This window comes from Lycium ferocissimum, chromosome 12 (assembly GCF_029784015.1).
Source record: "Lycium ferocissimum isolate CSIRO_LF1 chromosome 12, AGI_CSIRO_Lferr_CH_V1, whole genome shotgun sequence".
NCBI lineage: Eukaryota > Viridiplantae > Streptophyta > Magnoliopsida > Solanales > Solanaceae > Lycium > Lycium ferocissimum.
The window spans coordinates 53,412,177-53,434,903 of NC_081353.1; the positions used below are offsets into that span (position 1 = coordinate 53,412,177).

Sequence of the window (22,727 nt, forward strand, 5' to 3'; positions counted from 1 at the left end):
TTCATACTAACGAACATGAACTTTGATGCTGACAAGGGAAGATTTTCATGGTTTTTCCTTTTATTTCGTTATCTTCCTTTTAACGATATATTCTCTCTAATTTTTTTCTCCACAGGTGTTTGCTACTGTAAAAACTACTATTACTTTTTCAAGTAAGTAGTCTTTCCTCCCCTAATTAATTTTTTGGGCGATTCTTTATTTTCTAGCCTTCAACTAATTGTTGAAGCCTGAAGGTGAAGATTTTAGTTGAAAACATATTTGTATGTTTATATTCAATAGCGTCTTGATTTTTGTTTGCCTTTACTTGGCGTGTGTGCCTTTACTGTTCTTTTTTATTAAATTTAGCGTGTAACATTTCCTTTTAATTTTGTTTTTACATATCACACACATATTGTAAGAAAAATTCTCATGTCTTTTTGTTTATCAATTTTTTTTTCCCTATAAAAAAATTAAATCTGAAAATTAAAAGATATTAGTTCCTCTAACTTAATATAGTTTTAAATTTTTGATGAAGTACTAAAACATCAAACTTTAAATTTTTGACACGCGATTATCGTATTTATTTCATGATATGATTATATTTACACTATTCAACTAAAATTCTTCTATCAAATTCATAGATGAACAAACTGATCATTATTTTAAATCAAACAATGGATACCTATACGTGCAATGTGATTTATACACATCAATTAACTTTACTGATTACTATAACAATGAAGCTTCTCTATCCAAATTAGCTACTTTATTGTAGGTGTATGTACTGCAATAAAATTTATATATTAGACGAACTACATAAATAACATTATAATAGTGTCCGAAGTAGAAAGTAATCTGCATACAACTACAAACTTCTAGTAGTGTCCGAAGTAGAAAGTAACACTACTAAAAAATGTTTCTTTCTTCCCTAAAAATGAAGGATATCCTTTCGACTTCATCTCATAGCAATTCACCATACAATTTTTCCTTACAACAACAATAAATATCGATTGCGTAGGCTCACTTTTCATTAGTTTGGCTTTCTTTTCCCCCTTCTAAATTCGGTGTAACTAACGCTTATTCTAAAATTATTTACATTTATTAATATGATATACGTATGCGTAACGTGTCCAAGAACTAGTTAGTTTTAAACTTGTAACCCTTCCGTTATGCCGTTCCATGATTAAGTTAAGGCAACGCTTCATTAGTTATGAAAGCATGCAAAGTTAATATTTAAATTTAAATTTAAAAATATAGTAAAAGGCAAAAAAAAAAATGACAAAAAAGATAAATGCCCTTCTAAGCTTATTTTGAGACGTGCCACTTCAACATGCCTATGTCTTGTACAGAACATTTTATATATATATATATATATATATATATATATATATATATATATATATATATATAAAAGATAAGATTCATCATAATGTGGCTATTCAAATAACCACAACCTTATATATATATATATATATATATATATATATATATATAATTCATCATAATGTGGCTATTCAAATAACCGCAACCCCCTTTACCCGGATTGGAGATAAGCTATACTTTGCGGAACTCACATAGGTGGAGTTCTCAAGGAACAGACCGAAGTTACAACTTTTAGTACGTGATTAAACAAGGCTTGATACAGTCAAACCTTCTATAATAGGGTCGTTTGTCGGGATAATTTTTTGGCTGCTATAGCGAAATGTTATTATAGAAAAACATATAATATAACATAACATGAAAATCAGTTCTAAAGAAAACCCAGCTGTTTATAGTGAAATGTGTTTAAAGGATGACTATTATAGAGAGGTCTAAGAGGTCTGACTGTACCATAATCTGCTATATATGCCATAGAAGTAGTTATTTACAGAACTTCCAAATGTACATACAAATAGAGGTGGACAACCTTGTTGGTTGCTCTTTACATCCTATGCTTTTAGCATAATATGTAACAATTACCATACTCCCCTGTGAGACAACGGTGACCTATGATAATAATAACAAGCCATTGTAACTATTAAGATCTATCTACCTCCTCTGGAAGTTCAGTGTCTTAATGCAGTAAGAATACACAAATGCAAAAAAGACTGCCAAAGCAACCAATACAATGGCAATTGGTCCTATGAAGTTCGGGTTATATCCAAAATGATCTATGATGTAGTCTTTAATCTTAGGGTCAATAGACATTCCTGGAACTTTTATGGTATCCACCACATAACCATACTGTGAGACAATGCACCCATAGACAGTCCACGCCACTGGGCAAATCCAGTAATACCAAATCCATCACTTTGGAATTCTCTGAAATGTTAACAAGATGAATTAGTATTGTGGTTAGGTTATAGATTAACATGATATTTGAACTTGTGAGAATGATTAAACTTACTGCTCTGGGATGAAGAAATCTGAGAAGAGATTGAAAAGAGAGAAAAAAGCTGCAGCAAAGATTGAAGCTACATGGTGGTTTGGTGTGATAGCAACCGTCATCATACCGCAGTATGTAAAATATATGAAGGAGAAGAAGGTCACAAAGTAGAACCAGAAGAATTTAGCTGCTGTCAACTCAAAGCCCACCATTGTGTACACTATAAGAGTATAGTATGTCGTTTGGACAATAATGTAAGGTATTTCAGAAATGACCTGCAATCCAAATAAATGAAATTGATTTGTGAAATTTAATAAGGTAATATGCTCCAATAATTACATACTACTTAGAAGATAGTCCCTATGCATCTTTCCTTGTTAAAATGTTTGGTATTAGAAGATTGAGAATTTATGAATTTCAATTTAGTTTAACATAGGTTACCTGTGCCATAGGCCCATAGCATATGGTAATGCTGAGTACATCCCAGCAGCTCTTTCTCGATAAAAGATGGTTCTTCCAACGGCTACAATTGCCTGTACAATGGAACAATTGTTGATTCCAACAAACAGAACAGCTGTGTACATTGCCCCAATGATTGTCATTAAATCACTGCTAGTTTCTCTGTACCACATAAACAATATAAAGATGTAATTAGTCAGCTTTTAGCCCTTTCGAAAGAGTCTTTTGTTAGCTATAAATTGGAAACAGACCGTTTACTGCCAGCTTTCCAGAAAATTGTTCTAACCATGAGTGCTGCAGCCAAACTAATGAAGAATCTAACAAGATTATATTTGGACTTCTCTAGTGAGTCCACCATTCTTTCCATAAACAGGATTTGAACTGCCCCCATGTGGACTGAGAATACTGTGTAGGAAGATAGGTCTTTGGCTCCTGGAGGAGGTGTGCTTAGCTCTTTGACAAGAGCTTTTGTTCGTCTGAATACAACCACACTTATCATGTTAGATATTTTATTTTGAATGTGGGAAGTACATTTAGCAGTGTGCTCATTTTGACTTGCTGATATGAAGTTGATGAGTTGTAGTATTCAGCAAAATCAATTCCTAGTCGGATTTCTGAGTCAATTGAACTCACTTCTAGCATCAAGGTGGCTGGATTGTATTTCTCTTTAATTCTAGGAACAGCTGGAATTGTCTGCATTATGTGGTTGAATTAGTAGGACAAAATTAGGGGGTTCTTTAGTGATTTGATATACATCACATTATACTTAAGTACCTCAAAATACTCAATAATTTTCTGAGAACGCTGACCTAATGGCCCAGCGTAGATCAGTTGTCCTCCTTTTTTCATAAGAAGCAGCTGATCCACAACATAAAAGAACATATTAGAGAGAGTGGGGTTACAATCTTATGGTTTTCACAAGTTCTTGTGTTTACCTCATCGACTTCTTCAAAAGTATCAATACTTGGTTGGTGAATTGTACACACAACAGTTCTCCCAGTATCCCCTGTGTTTCTAACAGTTCTCACAACAATAGCTGCTGCCCTTGCATCCAGACCGGAAGTTGGTTCATCCATGAATATAATCGAAGGATTAGCAACAAGCTCAACTGCTATGGTCAATCTCTTTCTCTGTTCTGCTGACAAACCAGTAACTCCTGGAAGCCCCACGATTGCATCCTTGAGATTGTCTAGCTCAACCAAATCCATTATTCATCCACAAAAATCTGGAAAAGTTTTTAGAAGAACATCGTTTTAGTATTTACATTATAAAATTATTGTAATTTAAGCAGATATTAGTCTCTTACCATCTTATCCTCATTGCTGACTTCTTTAGGAAGCTGGAGGAAATCTGAAAATGTCAATGATTCATGGACAGTTACTTGAGGTGAGTGTATATCAGTTTGGTCACAATATCCTGAAACTCTAGCAAAGCTTTCTTGCTTCTTTGGAAAACCGGATATCCTTATGTCACCTGCAATATAACCACCTGTTTTTTCGTCCTGCTAGAACGTCCATCAGTGTAGTCTTCCCTGTTCCACTGACTCCCATTAAAGCAGTCAGACTCCTGCACTAAACGCACCAGTTACTCCACGAAGTAATTGGAGTTTGTCCTCAAGACACTACTTGGTCCTTCATTTCCTGAAAAAAGTGATAAACAAATTTAATTAGTTCTGTTACACAGCTCGAGCTGTGTATATCTTATATACTCCCTGCATCCCATTTATATGAAGGTGTTTGGGTGGGCACAGAGTTTAAGAAAGAAAAGAAGACTTTTTAAACTTGTAGTCTAAAATAGGTCAGAGATATTTGAGTGGCTATAAATTATCTCATTAAGGGTAAAATGAGAAGTTTGAAGTTAAATTATTACTACTAAATAGGAAAGGTGTCATTCTTTTTGGAACAGACTAAAAAGAAAAGAGTGTTTGGTACAAGGGAGTATAATTTAATGCAGTGTTTAAGGACAATATGCGGGCATAATGTGCCTCTTACAGGTAGCATCTTTACAAAATAATTCACATTGTCGAAGGACATTGCCATAGGGGTAAACGGCATAATCATTCCTTTCTTTGCAGAAACACCATTTGCTTCGTTGAGCCATGCGTCTACATTTAAGTGAATGCCGTTGGAGCAGTGTTATCAAAAGCAAAAAGCGCAAAAAAGCTCTAAGGTCAGTTGGGGCTTTAATGCAAAAAAGGAGCGATGGTGCAAAAATACAAATATATATATATATATATATATATATATATATATTTATACCAAGACTAATAGTAGTAAGCATGAATAGCATAGAATAGCAAATATGTTTATACCAAGACTAATAGTAGCAAGCATGAATAGCAAATAGATATATATATATATGTTTATACCAAGACTAATAGTAGCAAGCATGAATAGCAAATATATGGACAAAGAAATTATTAAAACATTACGATAAAGTGAAATATCATATATCTAATGTCACCTCTTTAAAGAGAGGTTCGTTGGCAAGGAAAAGTATGTCTTAGAGCCTTGATGATGACATGCACATAAAGTGAGGCGAAGCACTCAACATGTTTTGAGCCTGAACGCCTGAAGCGCGCCTTTGACAACATTGCGTTGGAATCAGCACGATTACTCATACACCAGAAATTCATTTCTCCTGCCAAGCATAGTAATTATAATTAATATTCATATCGCAAAAGAGATATTGTTCATCATTGAGCTCATCATCTTACTTGAGTTATTTCCATTTGTTATAAGTCTCAGGGATTCCTTGCCTTCTTCTTGATCTGCTTCCATATTCCTTGCTTGCATTTTTGATATAATAGCTTGTGGCTTCCCTGTAGCTGTTATGATGAACATAGCATTTGATAGGCTTAGATTGTGAACTGAATGGGAAAAAACTATTTTATTCCTTTTAAAGGAGTAAGAACTCACGATTGAGGTACATTAAGGCGAAAGTGAAAAGAATGTTAAAGAGAATTGTGAACCCCAGAAGTGCAGCAATGCCTATCCAGAACCATCTTTTTTCAGGGAAGACGTCAAAGTTTTTCATCACTTGCACGCCCAACCTTGTTGTGTTGTCTGAGGCCTGTACATTTTGTTCATATAGTGAATGAAGTTCACTTTCTGTATATTGACTATCTTGTGAGTAATGTATAGTTTTGCTTAATAATATGGCTAAATCAGGTGAACAGACAAGGGTATTTAGAACATACCAATTTGCTCATCCACCTTTGAGCAAACATCTCATTTACAGTGAGGGCGTTGAACCCATAGGAAAAAGGTGAGATCCAAGAGCCCCATCTACACCAGTCTGGAATGGATCCTGTCATAAGTAACTATGTTCTATCAGCGAATCGATTTTGTGAAGAAGCCTCAGAAATAGGTCATGAAGTTAATGAAGTTTGACACTCCAGTTTAATATTTCCCAGACTATTGTCTTGAGGTGCCTGATTTACAATTACTTTTGCCTCCTCTTTCATTTTGTCTTTCATCTTTGCTATCTAACAATTTATTTGCTTATGTGTGGATTAGTTCTACTGGTTTATTGTTTCTGTACTATGCATGACTTGTTTAACAGGCACCATTAATTGCATGTACCACATTCGTCTTTTTGAACTAACCTTTAGGGAGGATAAAACCACCCAATAGGAACACCAGAAGGAGAGTGAGAGATCCACCAGTATGTGCAATAACCACCTTTCTACAAACTCCTGCTATGAGTCTAAATAATCCAGTAGCCATTTGTTGGATCAAGACTATCAACAATAATTGCTTGAAGAACCTGAGCAAAGAAAGAATAGCAGCACAATTAATTCCAAAACTCAGCTACCTACGACTTTAAAGACACCAGAGACTTGGGTAAAGACTCTCATTTTTGTGTATTTTCTTCATGCTTTATCTGTATTCTGTGCAATCAATGCAATAATTTAGTACAATAAATTTTCAACTTTTACATTGGTTATCCTTACTATTTCCGCTGTCAATATTTTTACTTTCTTTGATATTTTTCGTCTCAGCTTCTTTATTCTTGTATTTTTTTTCAAACCTGTTTTGTGAAATGTTTTTCTTGAGTCGAGGGTCTATAGAAAACAATCTGTCTACCCCTCAAAGGTTGGGGTAAGTTTTGCGTACACACCACCCTCCCCAGACCACACTTGTGGGATCACACCGGGTATGTTGTTGTTGTACATTTGCGACCTAGATTCAAGCATAAAAAAAGTGTTCGAAATGAATGTTGAATTACCTCCTAGCTTCAGGGGCAAAGCCTATGGTATAATAAATGTGGCAGTCCTTACAACAGACTCAAACACAGTTACTGGTACTTTCAGGAGAACATTTGGTGGAGTGAAAGCCCAAGGTGGATAGAAGAGGTGGTCCCTATGCTTGTAGAACACAGGAAGCCTCTGTATGGTAAGTGAGAGTTCAGAATAACCATTGAGCATATTAACGATCATTCCAAATGATAACGCACCAACATAGATACAACCATCATCTTCATTCCTAATGTGTATGTTACTCCTCAAGAACACTGTTGGTGCAATTATTGCAACAATAATTATTTGGACAGTCTTGAAAATATAGACAAAAGAGTTTCTCTTGATCAAAAGTCATTCCTTGTCGAAGTTGGCTTTTAATAGCTCTAGCCTTGAGACTGTGTACTTTTTGAACACTGGAGCTGCTTTATGACTTCTTGATCTTTCATAAGGAATTGAGAGTTCATTTTCTAGCCAGAAGCCCACATGGAAGCGGTTGAATCTTTTTCCAAATCCAGTTACTGGAATGTACTTGTATGGCTTGCTTCTATCTGCCCAGTATTGCCCTTGGTCCTTTCTTGATGTGACCTAATTGCAGATTTAAACGTTAGATTCTTTTTTTTCTTTTTTACCACAGAAAATTCAAAAGAAGAAAATTATTGGGGCTTCAAGGTCCAAAAACATCAGTCTACTGAACTCATGAGGCCGATGCACGGTGCAGACGTACCCATTGCTTTCTACTGGAAGTATATATATATATTTGTCATGAAAGAAGTCATTTTCCAATTTTTCATTGTTTGGTTGGTCAAAATGTTCTAGAAAACATTTTCTCTAGAAAAATAAATTTCTTAAAAATGAGAAAAGTACTTTTCTAATGGAAGTAAAGAAAACAAGTTCCATAAATAACATTCTAAGTTTATTGTCTCCTCCTACCTACCCAACTCCCCAAGCTCCATCCCTTCACCATTGCACCCTCGCCACACCAGAACCCCCACTTCCCTCCCCATCCCACCCAGTGACGGAGCCAAAAATCTAGCTAAGGGTGTTCAAACTTATAGAGTAAATTATTTTTTTAATGAGTGCATGCACCAAAAATTTAAATCGAACTACATAAAATTTAGCTTTACCATTTTGAATGCTAGTTTGTCCTCAAAACATAATCCATCACTAAGTACCAAATGTATTTTGGTTTTCTCTAAAATTATAGTTGAGCAGAGAAAATCACTCAAGGAAGTCCAATAAAAAAATTAACCAAACACAAGTAAAATAAAAAAGTTGGAATGTAAATAACAAAAGAGAATAAAAAGAGAAATAGAGAGGAACGAACGAGGAAACCATCACAATAGCGTTTGACCAGTGGAGACGATGAGATTTTAAACAAACTTTTGAAGTAAAAAAGCAAATGAAACAAACTTTATTTTTAAATAAAATTACTAAAACTATCAGCACTTCGCGTGAGGGAAAAACATTAGTAATAAGTTTAATTTTTTTTTTTTTTTAAAATTTAGTTGACATACTTTCGAGTATATACATATAAAAATTAATAGTAATATATATTAATGGAATCACGACCATCTTTATTATAATTAGAGTTTGCATTGAACTAAATCACAAATATACACATTTTTTATTATATTTTAAGACTAATAGTTTACAAAAATACTTAAGAGAAAAATGAAGTAAAGAAGGTATTGGGCTATTGGGCAGTGGCGAGTCCGTTGCGTTTTGCACCCCTAACGTATGTCCTCTTTTATGATTTGCACGCTATCCTATTTTTTTTTTTTTATGATTTGCACCCTAACCTCTTTGTTTTCTTGCAAAATCGCGAAACCATTCTTTTTCTAAAATTTCCACGAGGGCAATATTGAAATACAAATACTTAAAAAGAAATGGCACAAAATTATTAAAAGAAAAAAAAAAAGAAAAAGATAATGCCAGCCAATTCAGTAGAGATAGAGAACTCAAGTCAGGCAACTTGAATTGCTCATTGGAAAAATTCTTAACAACAACGTAAGCCCATTCAAGAAAGACGATATATAGACATTGTAGTTTTCTCATTTTAAGCTTCCAAATTGATCAGTGAAGAACAAGAAGATCTGGACTCAGCGGGGGATAAAATTTTCCTCTCTTTTTTCTTTTACTCGAAGGTTTGGTGGAAGAAATGTAGATAATGAACAAACTTAGATTATCTTTTTTTTTTTTTCAACAAAAACTTAGATTATCTTATTATTTGTTTCTTGCACACTTATTGTGTCATGAGCCTCAATATAGATTTGCAATTCTCAGAGTGGATAAAAATGGCTTATACTACCAAAGACAAATCTCCGTTGAATTTTATGAAGAATGCCAATCGAAGTTGAAGTTCCTTATTCTATTACACAGTTATGAGGAATATAAAAGGGGAACTAGCTAGCAACAAGGTTCAAATTAAAGTGACATGATTTTCAAAGATTTAGCAGGCAAGTATCGAATCCATAGAAGGTCCGGCAAACCACTCCAGATTCATTTTTAATGGCATATGCAAGATTACTTATTTACTTATATCGATGTTTGCTTTTATACATAACTAATCTTTAACCTACTTTGAGTTAAAATGGCTGCTATTATCTTTCCCTACATTATTTCTGTTGAGTGCCCATGTTCCAGACAAGGCCGTTTTTTGCTATACCGTATAAGCAGGCAATTCTTGCTCACACACAAATGCTAACAATATGATAGTGGATCTTGTGAAAAATTAAAGTTAATTTTTTGGAAGAATAAATATCATAGATATTTAGAAGAGTTTCTAGAAAGTTGTAATGTAATATCTTTGATATCTATTGTATTAGGAAATGTCTAGAAATTCTAGACACTTAGATATTTATAGTTGAGGATAGAATTATCTAGATCCTTTTGTAACAAGAATAATATCAAGATATTCTAGAGTAGTGGTAGGAGATAAAATGACTAGATTTTTCTTATGGATGTATCTAGAATAATATCTAGAAGCATCCCTAGACAAGTATAAATAGGGGTGACATTAGGCATTTGTAATCAAGACAAGTTAACCCAACACAACTCACTTCAAGCCAATTCAAGTAAACTTTTCCTTTCCATAGCTTCATCTTCTTTAGTTGAATCTTCCGATCTTAGTTAACGATCTTGGGTTAGTAGAAAGTCTCTCCGATTTACTTTTCTTCTGCTATATTTCTCTACATGGTATCAGAGCCATAGCCATAGATTGGTTCGGGTTTTGTTTCAAGATCGGGTTAGTGGTAGATTCAATCAGGTTTCTCTAAATGGATTTGAGCGGTCGTGTTAATGGACCGGGATGGAGTTGTTGAATCGGTCAATTACAAGGTATGGAAGACATGTATGGAGTCATACCTTGTGGGAGAGGATTTGTGGGATGTTGTTAATGGTAGTTACATAAGTCCTCCTACTGAAGGACCGAAAAATAGCAGCGTATACAAGAAGTGGAAGCAGATTAATGCGAAAGCGGAGTTCATCCTAAAGAGGTCCATTTCTCACAACTTGTTTGATCATATTATTAGGTGCAAATCAGCTCATGAGATATGGAGGACCCTCGATCGGCTGTTCAACAAGAAGGATGAAGCCCGACTACAGATATTGGAGAATGAATTGGCTAACACCATTCAAGGTAATCTTTCTATTGCCGAGTATTTTTTGAAGATTAAGAACTTATGTTGAGAAATCTCTTTGTTAAATACGGACGGGGGTATCTCTGAATCACGAATGAGAAGAATTATTATTCGTGGTTTAAAGTCAGAATATATTCCTTTTGTCACATCAATTCAAGGATGGGCTCAACAACCATCCTTGGAGGAGTTTGAGAATTTGTTGTCATCACAGGAGTTGCTAGCCAAACAGATGGCTAGTGTATGTTTTAAAGAAGGGGAAGGAAATGCTCTTGTAGCCGACAAGAGGAACTTCAAAGGAAAAACATTCACAGATACGCCACACTCTCGATCTCAAAGTGTTTGCAGCTCGCCAGAAAAGGAGGGAGAGTCTACTAATAACTATAAAAGGACTCTAAAATAGGACACATAAAAAGATATTGCCGAACAAAAGACACACACACACACACACTCAAGTCGTTGAGAAAACTGCTGAAGAAGAAGAGGACTGGGGAAGGTGCTTCGTAGCTGAGGCTCGAGTAGTAGATGCCCTGGCTTCCTTCAATTTCGAAAGAGACTGGATCATGGATTCAAGAGATAATACGGTCCATCACGTGGAGAAGGAAGGCATTGGTGTCATCAACAAAAAGCAAGAACATTCCAAAGACGTTCAGACTAGTGACGTGGTAGCTGCTACCGAGGAAATCAACGAAGCAGATCCTGAAACTGGTAATAAAAGTATGGACGTAGAGGGTATTGAAGTAGAACCTAAGCATGAAGTGTCTGAAACTATATATGGCAACGGGGACCATTCCGGAGAAAGCATTGAGGGAGTTGTAGTGGAAGTTGAAGTCTCTAGTCAATCATCTGTCGTATCAGAGTCAATCACTAGCTCAGATCAAATAATGGAAGCAGATGGAGAAGCTGACGGTCAAATAAATGAAGAGGTTGACCTTGAAGGCTCAATTTCATATGGAGAGACAGATAATATGTGTTCTGTGTGATGTGTGTGTGTGTGTGTGTGTGTGTGTGTGTGTGGTTCTTCCGAAGCCGACAAACGCTCATTGAGGAGCTGAAAAGGGAATCTGGTGGTGGATCCTACGGTAGTGCTGAGTCTTCGCAGGAAATTAATGGTCAGATCGTCACCGACTCAGGTGCTTCTCCAAATAATACAATTGTCAAGGAGCTAAGAGAAAGGGGGAGTCTGGAAACTCTAGAACGTGAAACTCAGCATGGAGATGATTCATGTGGACAAATTAATGACAAAAAATCTTCATCATTTGAAGAAGCAAAAGGAGTCAAGAAAATACTATTGAGATCTTCACCAAGGCACACCCAAAAGCTTCGTCTGAGTTCTTCCACGACAAGTTCAGGATAGCTTCCAAAAAATTACTTTAAAGGGGAGTGTGAAAAATTAAAGTTAATTTTTGGAAGAATAAATATCATAGATATTTAGAAGAGTTTCTAGAAAGTTATAATGTAATATCTTTGATATATATTGTATTAGGAAATGTCTAGAAATTCTAGACACTTAGATATTTATAGTTGAGGATAGAATTATCTAGATCCTTTTGTAACAAGAATAATATCAAGATATTCTAGAGTAGTGGTAGGAGATAAAGATGACTAGATTTTTCTTATGGATGTATCTAGAATAATATCTAGAAGCATCCCTAGACAAGTATAAATAGGGGTGACATTAGGCATTTGTAATCAAGCCAAGTTAACCCAACACAACTCACTTCAAGCCAATTCAAGTAAACTTTTCCTTTCCATAGCTTCCTCTTCTTTAGTTGAATCTTCCGATCTTAGTTAACGATCTTGGGCTAGTAGAAGGTCTCTCCGATTTACTTTTCTTCTGCTATATTTCTCTATAGATCTCACAGATTTTACAGTCCAAATTTTAACACACTGGTTCAGATCTCGTACGTTAACCTCAATGTCCTTCCTGAAACATCAAAGAGGTCATAACGATCGTTCTACTTTCCACTATCAAGGTTATCTTGCATTACCCATTGAGCTCTTTTTTTGATTTTGTGCCATTTCTTTTTTAGTATTTGTATTCCAAATTTGCCCTCATGGAAAATTTTAAGAAAGAGTGGTTTCATCATTTTGCAAGAGAATAAAGAGGTTAGGGTGCGAATCATAAAAGAAAATACGACAGGGAGCAAATCACAAAAGAGGACATGCCTTAGGGGTGCAAAATGCAACAGACTCGGCAGTGGCCATATACTTTCATTTTTTTGCACGGAATGTCCTTCAAAGGCACTAGTCTTCAATTTTTGTCCCTCAACTTGTTGGTCTTTAATTTTTGTCCTTCGCCTAAAAATTCATGGGTTCCGAGTTCGAACCCCCGCTCTGTCCAAAAAAAAAAAAAATCGCAAGGCAGAGCTTTGGAAAAAGTCTGCCTTAAGGCAAACCTCTGCCTTGCGATTTTTTTTTAATGATTGAGCCGGGATTCGAACCCGAGTTTTTGGGTATTAAGCGAACGACAAAAATTAAAGACCAACAATTTGAGGGGCAAAAATTAAAGACGAGTGCCTTTGAAGGCAATCGTGCAAAATGACCCTATACATTTGCCTTTGACTTGAATCCTATTTGACGAAATCCAATAGTGTAACTATGAACCCACGAAATGAGACCAACATTGAACACCCTTTGCCACTGAGCCACGCTATTTGGATGTTCCAAGGGTGTCCAATTTGTAGTATATATGCAAATATTACAAAATTTGACGTACAAACCCAACATAATTTTCCGGCGAAGAGTGTTCAGTTGAACACCTTGGTATAGTGTAGCTCCCCCCGATCCCACCCCCATAGAGTTTTGCAGGATTATATATAAATGCTTTTGGAATAATATTTTTTTGCTTACTTACCAAACACTAGAAAATAAGTAAGAAACCCACTTGTTTTCCAAGTAAACATTTTCCGTGGAAAATATTTTGTCATATACCGAACACACCCTTATGCTTTCATAGAAATGTATGTTGATATTCCTATTCCATGATTACCTCTTGCAAAAAGTCAGCAACACCTTTTCTCTCTGGACATTTAAAACCACAACTTTCAAAGACCTCAAGGACATGTTCACGAGGGCCCTAATAAACAATCTAGCCTTTTGATAAGAGAATGATATCGTCAAAGAGATCAAATGCCTCAGGAGCCGGCTGAAGGAGGGATATCAAGATGGTGGCATCTGTGAGATGTACTATGTGTTGTAAACATTTCACTATCTGAAATGTCATTGACCTGTCTAGTCCAGTAGATACCTCATCCATGAATAGTGTTTCTGTTGACCCAACAATCATTTCCCCTGCATCAAGCTCAAATTAAACTATTAGCCCGTTGCTATAAACCAGTGACTATATTCTTTGTTGAGAGATTATATATACTTTTGTGCAATTTCCTTATACATTTGATTATCCTGTATGATCTTTTGATCACTCTTTTTGCACCGTTTATAAATGGTTATTCTAATTCTGTACTTTCTTTTAGGTAAATCTAATTAGGATGAGATATTAAACTTGATATTTACAGTGTCCAATTACTAATATCAATGGTTCACTAACTCATCACCTGTAAATTTTAGTGTGCTTATTTATCACCTATTTTTAAGTTCATCAATTACAATCTACTCATACCTTTTTACTGCGTTGGACACTCCATACAGCTATTCCATGTATACTCTCCTAGTTTGATGAGAGGTCTTAGCTAGTCGTGATAACATGTATACGTTAGGAAGAGAGGAATTCGTTCAGTAGTCTCTCTTTATAAAACTCACATTTATTTCGCAACCATGCACGGTTGGATTAATGCAGACTGTGAATTTTATTTTGTTATAACTTTACTTCAAGGCTAGGCATGAGTTGCGACATTTCATAGTTTTGATGATATGAAAAACATGCCAAGGACCAGGTCCTTCATCAGGTCCCGTGCACTGTACGACCATGACAAAGAAAGTAAAGCGTACTATTTTGACCAGGCAGAGCCACAGAGGAACAGTAGCTGCATCATTGGGCAAAGAGCAAGGGACTAAAGCAACGTCCCTTTCATGGTCACATGTTACTCACATGCTCATTGCTTGACCTCATATATATACAACATGTTGGGATTATTTAACCTAACACTTGCAAAATCTAAAAAGCTATATTTCTCTCAAGTGTGGCGGCTACCTTTCTCAAGGTTCCCACAGGAACAAGATCTCAACAATCAGAGGGAGTTTTCCTACCACTGAAGATGTCCAAGTCAGTAGGATAGTTGAGTCTTGTTCCACGTTCTTAATTTGTATTCCTACACTGCTTGTCAAGAAGCATCATTGTAGGACAGATTTCAATCTTTGTAACTTTATTTTCTTGGCTAGAGTTAGCTAAGTATCAGTTAAGTCGTTGGCTAAAGGTAGTCAAGACTTGGAGCTTTGCAATAGAGTTATTGTAAAGGCGCTTGCAATGGGTGTATTATGAGGGTTAGGGATTAAGAGTTTAATTCCTAGGTTGCAATAGGTTGTAATCTGAAGTTGCTCAGTTTAGTGAAGTTGGAAATCCTACTGGGGTAGTTCGTAATTTTTAATCCCTTGAGCAAGGAGTTTTCCAAGTAAATATCTTGCCTTATTTACTTTCCATCGTTATCTGTGAAAACAGTTCAGGGACCAGGTCCCCTAGACTGTTTTGGCAAACTTTTAGGTTGTGAACTAGCAAACTGTGAACCCATAGGTTCTATCAATTGGTATCAGAGCGGGTACTTTCTAAAAGGTTAATTCCTAGAAAGGATCTTCTTCATGACTAGTTCTTTAAGCCTAGAGAAGGAAGAATCTAGCACAAGACCACCAAGATTCAATGTAGAATATTATAAGTGGTGGAGGGCAAGAGTGCGAGGGGTTATGGAAATGAAGGACAGCGAGCCTATTCAAGATCTTGAGAGAGGAGAGTCAAATACAGATGACTCAGGAAGTGACGACATCGACATGGAGTTTTTCACTCGAAGTTTCCAAGATATGGCTCAAAGAAATAGTGGGATCCCAAAGAAAGGAAGATCCAGCAAGAACTGCAAAGAAAATAATTGTTGCCACAAGTGCGGAAAGCTTGAACATCTCTTAGAGGAATGCTCTCCTCATGTACAGAATCTTTATAAAAATCACTAAGAAGATAAAGCTGCATGGAATCAGGTCCCTATCAAGAACGCCAACAGAAGAAATGATGCTGACCGCCTTGTGAAGCAAGCCATGGCGACCAGAAAAGACTTCGTCAGCATGTCTAAAGATGAACAAGATAATACATCTATGATGAGTGTTGACAATGAACTTAAATCTACATTTACACTCAAGGCAAGATCTGTTGCTAAAAATGGCAATGAAGAAGTAAAAAAGGAAGACCGGATTCCTGACAAAAAGGTAATTTTTGTTGACACTCAAAAGGATCTGGACTGCTACTCTCATAAAAGGTTGATATCTCTTGCAGATCTCTTGATTAGTATATATCCTGGCTGGGTAGATGTGTTCAAGCAAAATAGAAACAACGGAACTATGTCCACAGTAAATCCAAAGAAACAAGTTAAGCGAGAGATAAGAAATAATGCCTTAAAAACTCCCTCTCCTAGACTAAAACATGAGATTTGTGAGATTCACCTTAGGATTGAGAAAGAACTTGAAAAGGCCAAGGCAAATCTCATTGCTGAGCTTGCAAAGAATAAGTTACTTCAGGAGAAGGTAAAGCAGAAAAAGATAGATCTTGAGATGTCATATCTTTCGACATGGCCTTTTGGTGAAGCTACTCCAGTCCGTGCCAGTTACGATGTGAAACAGAGCATTTGTGCGGAAACAACCAAAATTTCACACAATTCTCAAGGCAAATGTAGATCTGTGTATGAAAACTGGAGTTACTTTCATTCTGACCACACTGGTTATTATGAGACATGGGGCAAAGCAAGAGCTTGGGCTGAACAGAGTAGAAGGGAGGTGTTTGAAAACAAACCAAGAGGCAAAGGACCGGTCCCTCGAAGAAGAAGGGTAAGTGGCAAGGATGGGTAAACAAAGATCAAGTTTATCCATTCTATTATTAATTGGGACCCAAACTGCTTTTGGTTCCTAGGGTCAACAAGTGATCAAAAGAAAAGGCTGGATTGAGAGAAGGTAGTGGAAACGCTGACTGCTCGGAGCATAAGATCGAAGAAATGGATAGTCTTTCACTCAAAGCCTTAAAACACAGGAGTGTGTCAGTGTCAAGAATAAAGGAAATAACATTCTTTATATGAGCAAAATTTCAAGACACTCCTCTGTGAAATCGTGCACCAAGACTGAAGAATTTAGCTACAAGTGAAAGGAAAGTGTCAACTGATGGGAAGTTAATCCTAAGATCTTTCACAAATGGATATTTGATCCTTCTCGGTGCTGTGAATGAAAATGTCAAAAGCATTGTCACTTAGTACAGAGATAGGTAGGTACTTCTCAGTTAAATCAACTTCTTCAAGGGATCTGGTACTCGGGGAGTTGAATCCAAAAAAGTGACAACTCTTTGTCATTAAAAAGAAAAGGATTCCTTCTTATTAATTCAAATGTATTCAATGCTTTGGATGAAGGGTACTGAGACCTCTAATGTCTATCAAGGTTCAAAATGGAGTTTCTCTCGTTGATAATTAAGAGGGTTCAGAAATATCTTTAAAGGTAAAGGACCTGGTCCCTATCATCCTTCTCTGAAAACGACTTCAAAGTAGATGGCTTAAATCTATGGCTTAAATCTATCCTGTTTGGAGCTGAAATGAATTTGCTACCATTTGGAGTGTTGCTCCGATCCATAGCAAAGTGAGCAAATGAGCAGCAGCAGTCACAACAATATGGATCAGTCTCTTCTAAGGGAAGATGTGAAGAAAAGGTCGAGTCATCTGAAGTTATGAAAGATGGAGAATCATAGTGCCTACATCTTTCTTAAAATATCAAGCAGAGGGCATCCTGAGAGAAACCAACTGGAAGTGAGATTGTCCTAAATCACTTACATTCCCTCAATAATTGGCTATGTTGAGATAATAGGTGTGCTTAAATGACCACATCAGGACAATACAAGCATTAGAGACATTGCATTTCTCAGACTTCTTTGCCTAAGCAACCTCAAATGCCAAGGGACCTGGTCCTTTTGGCTCAGGTTAATAGTCTTTTCGAGCATCTACATACCTCATTAATGTCGTTGAATGCCTTGTCAGTCCTTTCTCCTGCCTTTTCAAAATTTATCTCATCGATTCACATTCTCCAAGCCCGACCCCCGTTGATCTAATAACCTTCTCTCGACCAATCAAAAGGGGGTTTCTCATTAATATTTAAACCAAAATTCTTTCTCTCTCCTCACTTCACAATTCTTTTTTGATCAAAACCCTTTCCTATGCCTCCAAAATCACCTCTTCATACTCAAAACCTTGCCATGTCTAACCAAGATTCAACCACTTTAAATGCTACTAAGGCCATCCCTACACATCCATCCTCTCAAGCCCCTTTTCCAACTGACCATTCGTCCTCTGTACTCGAGTGAAAAACCCAAAATTCCCATGAACAAAACCAAATAAGCTCTGCTTCTAAATCAACCGTTCCTGGTCCCTCTGAAACTCAAAAGGAGAAAAAATCACAAGATTGTGCCCTTTAATCCACAAACCCTTCTCGGTCTGACAAACCCATCTCCGACATCAGTGATAATTTTGTCACTACCTCCAAACTCTTTGGGATTCCTGAGGAAGTAGTTGAAAAGGATGATGGAGTGGAGAAAACTAGCAAAAATGCAACCAAAGAAGGTGAGAGAGTTTCAAAAAAATTGAATGAAGCAGCAGTAAACTCAGGTAATCCAAATATCTTGAACTCAGAAGTAAATGTAGATGAGTACATTAATCAAGAAGATTTGCATGTTGGGTGTCACGACCCAACCAGAGGGCCATGACGGGTACCCGGAACTAACCTATCGAGCACCTCTGAACATGCATCTCATAATCATCTCTAGGTGGACCACAAAGATAGCTCATGGGTATCATGATTTGTAAGGACATATGCCACAAGATAACGACACATTTATATATAGTCCTCAATAATTATACTCATCATCACAAGCCGACAAGGCTGCCAAAATACCGTACAACAATATGAACCGGTAAGGTTATGAAACTTCTAACTGTACACACACATGTCTAATAGACTCTACATAGAATACAAGTGACCGTAAAGACCAATACCAATAGAATGCAGCTCCGAAGTAAGTGGAGTGTTCCTGAGAATCTGCTGATAAAGCACCTACGGATCTGATCCGTCTCCCTGCCTGCCTGCGGGCATGAGCGTAGCCTCCCCAAATAAAAGGACGTCAGTACGAATACTGTACTGAGTATGTAAGGCATGAATAATAACATAACAAGAGGTATGGAACATAATATAAGATAAAGAGATAACCTGCACATTTGATTGCCTCGTAAGGCGGATATCATGCTTGCTTAGCTTTTTAAAGAAAACACTTTTCATGCATATCAAACATAATATCATCATTATCCCGCATCCGGGGTAACAATCGCACGCCGCCCACTAGTGGTGCTGTCCGAACGCCACACGTAATCCACGTGTTATCATCATATCCATAGCCGCCCACCGGCATGGTCGTGCCGCCCGCCATATAGGCACGGCTGTTATTATCATCATCCATAGCCGCCCACCGTAGTGGTGCTTTGCCATATAGGCACTGTGTGAGAAAATACTTACATATATATCAAGCATGCATGAGAGCCCAATTAAAAGCTACAACTCTATCGGAGTGACGTAAGGTCGGTAGCCTCCGATTACATTATGGAACAATCATCATCGCTATATCTCACCTCGAAGGAAAAATTATCATAAGGTGAGATCAACAATAATGAATGAAACCGAGAAAATCATGAAATAAACTCAATAATCTCATAATAGCATCAAAACCACAAGCTTTGGAATTTCTAAAAATGGGGTCATCATCATCATCATCATTATCATCTTAGAAAACATCTATCTTTAGTATCATAAGAACTTCGAGAATCATGAACTTCTAACTCTTTAGGAATAAGGATATTATGAAAAACATGTATGGGTTCATAAGAAAAGAATCATGCCTTTAGAAAGAAAGGGACTAGCCTTAACATACCTTTTTGGTCGCCTTAACTTTAACTACTTAACGGTTGTCCTCCCAAGCTCGTAAATCTACATTCAAGAGAATTTATACTATTCTTAGGCTTATTGTCACATGCTTGTCTTAATCCTTCAAACTAAATCCTTTTAGAATCTCGCACGAATTCAGCAAGATCTCCCCCCGTTTATATCTCTAGCCCGAAATTACAATACCAACAAAACAACAACAATAGCAACATTAATATTCACAACATCATCTTCAACACCAATATACTTAATAAAATATCCCACACGATGTTTTTCCAATTTCTCGACCAATCACTAGACTTTACGAAGCTTTAACTACTAAATTTCTATAATACAATTCATAATATCAATAATAGAGAGTATCCTTACCTCAATCAAGGTTGGAAAAACTTGGAATCTTATTTATCTTTGGCGGCCTCCTTTGATTCATCGAGATTCGTTATTTAGAACAAGAACTACAAGACCTTATACGCTTCCCTAGCCTAAATCCCAGGGTTTCACTTAATTTGGGCTAAAAATTTTATAGAGGAAGTTGGGAGAATGTTCTAGGGGGTTAGGGAAGGTTGGGGAGGTGGTTGAATGAAAATAAGGGGTAAATCCCTTTTATATATTGTTCTAGGGTCGGTTTGCACCGACCTAGGACTTTTCGCGCACTGTAGCGCGGGTGTCGCGCACTGTAGCTGCGCATTTCTGCTCTGCCAGCCTAACTTGTAACGTCCATAATTCTCTACTCCGACTTCGTATCGATGAGCGGTTTGTTGCGTTGGAAAATAGACTTCATGAACTTCAATTTAGACTTTTGCTTTACTTCAAAACTCCTCATATACTAAAAGATATTCTTTCCCCAATTTGGCTCATACTTTGTTGTTCTAAATAATGCTCATCTTTTTCCAAAGTCATACTAACTCAAATCCTTCCACTCAATTCCTTATAGGACCTTCCGAAATTCCTTATATGCATCATTTACTGATAAAATGTACTTAATAATGCTTCGTCCCTTATACTCCAAAGTTGTTTTACTTAGCCACAGTTCAATATACTTACGCTCAAATTTGATAAGTGTTTCTCCGCAAGTACGGGGTATAACATCCTTCCCCTCTTAAAAACATTCGTCCTCGAATATTATAGCTTGCGAGCCTACGATGTTATCATTAATTTCTTGAAATGGTTGTCCTCCTTTAGATCTTGATCTTCATACTCTTATCATATGAGCTCATCAATCTTCTTTCATGTTCCCCTAACTCTCTGTCGAACTCATCCATTAGTTTCATATCCTCATGCCCTTCTATATGTAACCAGTGGTCAGCTGATATTCAGTTATCGTCCTGTTCCAATTGAGGTGATCTTGGCTCACAATTGCTACGACTCTTCGCCATTTTGCGAGTATTCTTAATTGTTGTACCCTTTTTACTTGCTCCTTATTTCTCTATTAGTAGACAAACTCTCTTGTTCGGATATGACATCTTTCTTTGCTTGCTTCTCTGGTGCTATTTTAGATTATCCCTTTTTGTACTGGTTGACCTTATATACGTACCATATCATCTCCTTTTAATTCCTTGGTTTGACTCCTTAATTCCTTACAATATCATAATATTCATTTGAACTTTTCCTCCAATTTTCTCTCCTCAATCTTAACATAATTACAAAATAAACTTATAAACATGGAACTAGGATAAAATCCTACTTAATCATAATTTCCTTTCAATACGAGTATGCTTTCTTCTTAAGTCCTTGATTTTCTTATACCGGTGATCATTTGAGACTTAAATTAGCTCATATTCTTCTTTGACTCCTTATCGTTGTCCTTACACCATTTTCCTGGCCATTTCATCACGGCGATTGTTTATATGGTTCTATTGGCGATTGTTTATATGGTTCTATTTCATGCACTCTCACAATTGATATAACCGGCGACTTGAAATTTCACGACTTACGAGGTACTTCCTAATCTCATGCAGTACTGCTGTCTTGCTATACATAGGCACACTATATTCCTTTCCTTTGAAGATTATTGAACTTCCTATAGATATTCCTCTTAAGCTTTCATCTCTTCTAGTGCTACAAGTTCTTTTTAGTAGTCCCGATTGTCCTTTATACTTATCCCTGGTCATATGCGGCCTTTCTTACTCCTTCGTCCCCTTGGAGTACTTTGCATCGCATATCTAAATGTACCTAAAATTTCTTCGGTGTGAGTGATTTGAGTCATAGTCTGGAATACAACGTATCGCATTGGCGAAACTTATTCTCCTTTTCATATTTGTCTCATGATATACTTGTATTTAATCCATTCTCACTTTTCTTTAGCACATTCTTGACATATCGGTTCATCTCGAATTTTGGCTCCTTCAATCCAATATCTTTCCCTCTTTTGAGCTTGAGAATATTGTAGTTCATCTTAGAACTGAATTTGTTCTTCCCCCTTTTAAAGGATGTTCTCATATACCAGTAACCTTTGAGTATTAACTGTCTTTAATAGCCATCTGGCTGACCTTAGCGATCCTTTAACTCCTCTATTCCATATAATGCCAGAGTTTTTTTCATTGCATGGTTTAACTTATTTACTTTTTGCTAGTTGAGTTCTTGTATCAAATCAAAATGCTTATACATATCGGATACAATTCAGATGCCTTCTTTATTGGCCTTTCACTTCTACCTTTCATGACTAGTAGTCCCTTAGGCTAATGAATTAATGGGGACATCGTAATTCATTAGGCCCCTTATGGAGTGTCCGACTATACCATGCTCCTTTAGCCCTAGTCTTCCTCCACGACTATCTTCTTAATATCCTTGAAATTCTCCTTGCTCTAGGTTCCCAATTCCGATTTATGTCTATACTATACCATTAAAAGTTGATACTCCACACCATCCATTCCCACGACTCATCCTTTCATTAGCTTAGCTCATTTTGTCCCGTAATTCTTCTTAACTA

At 36.6% G+C, this 22,727-nt stretch overlaps 1 pseudogene; it reads right to left on the bottom strand.

Moving 5' to 3' along the window:
• Nucleotides 1–1,810: 1,810 nt before the first annotated feature.
• Nucleotides 1,811–22,727, bottom strand: part of LOC132039444 (ABC transporter G family member 35-like) — a 45,600-nt pseudogene continuing 24,683 nt past the window's right edge.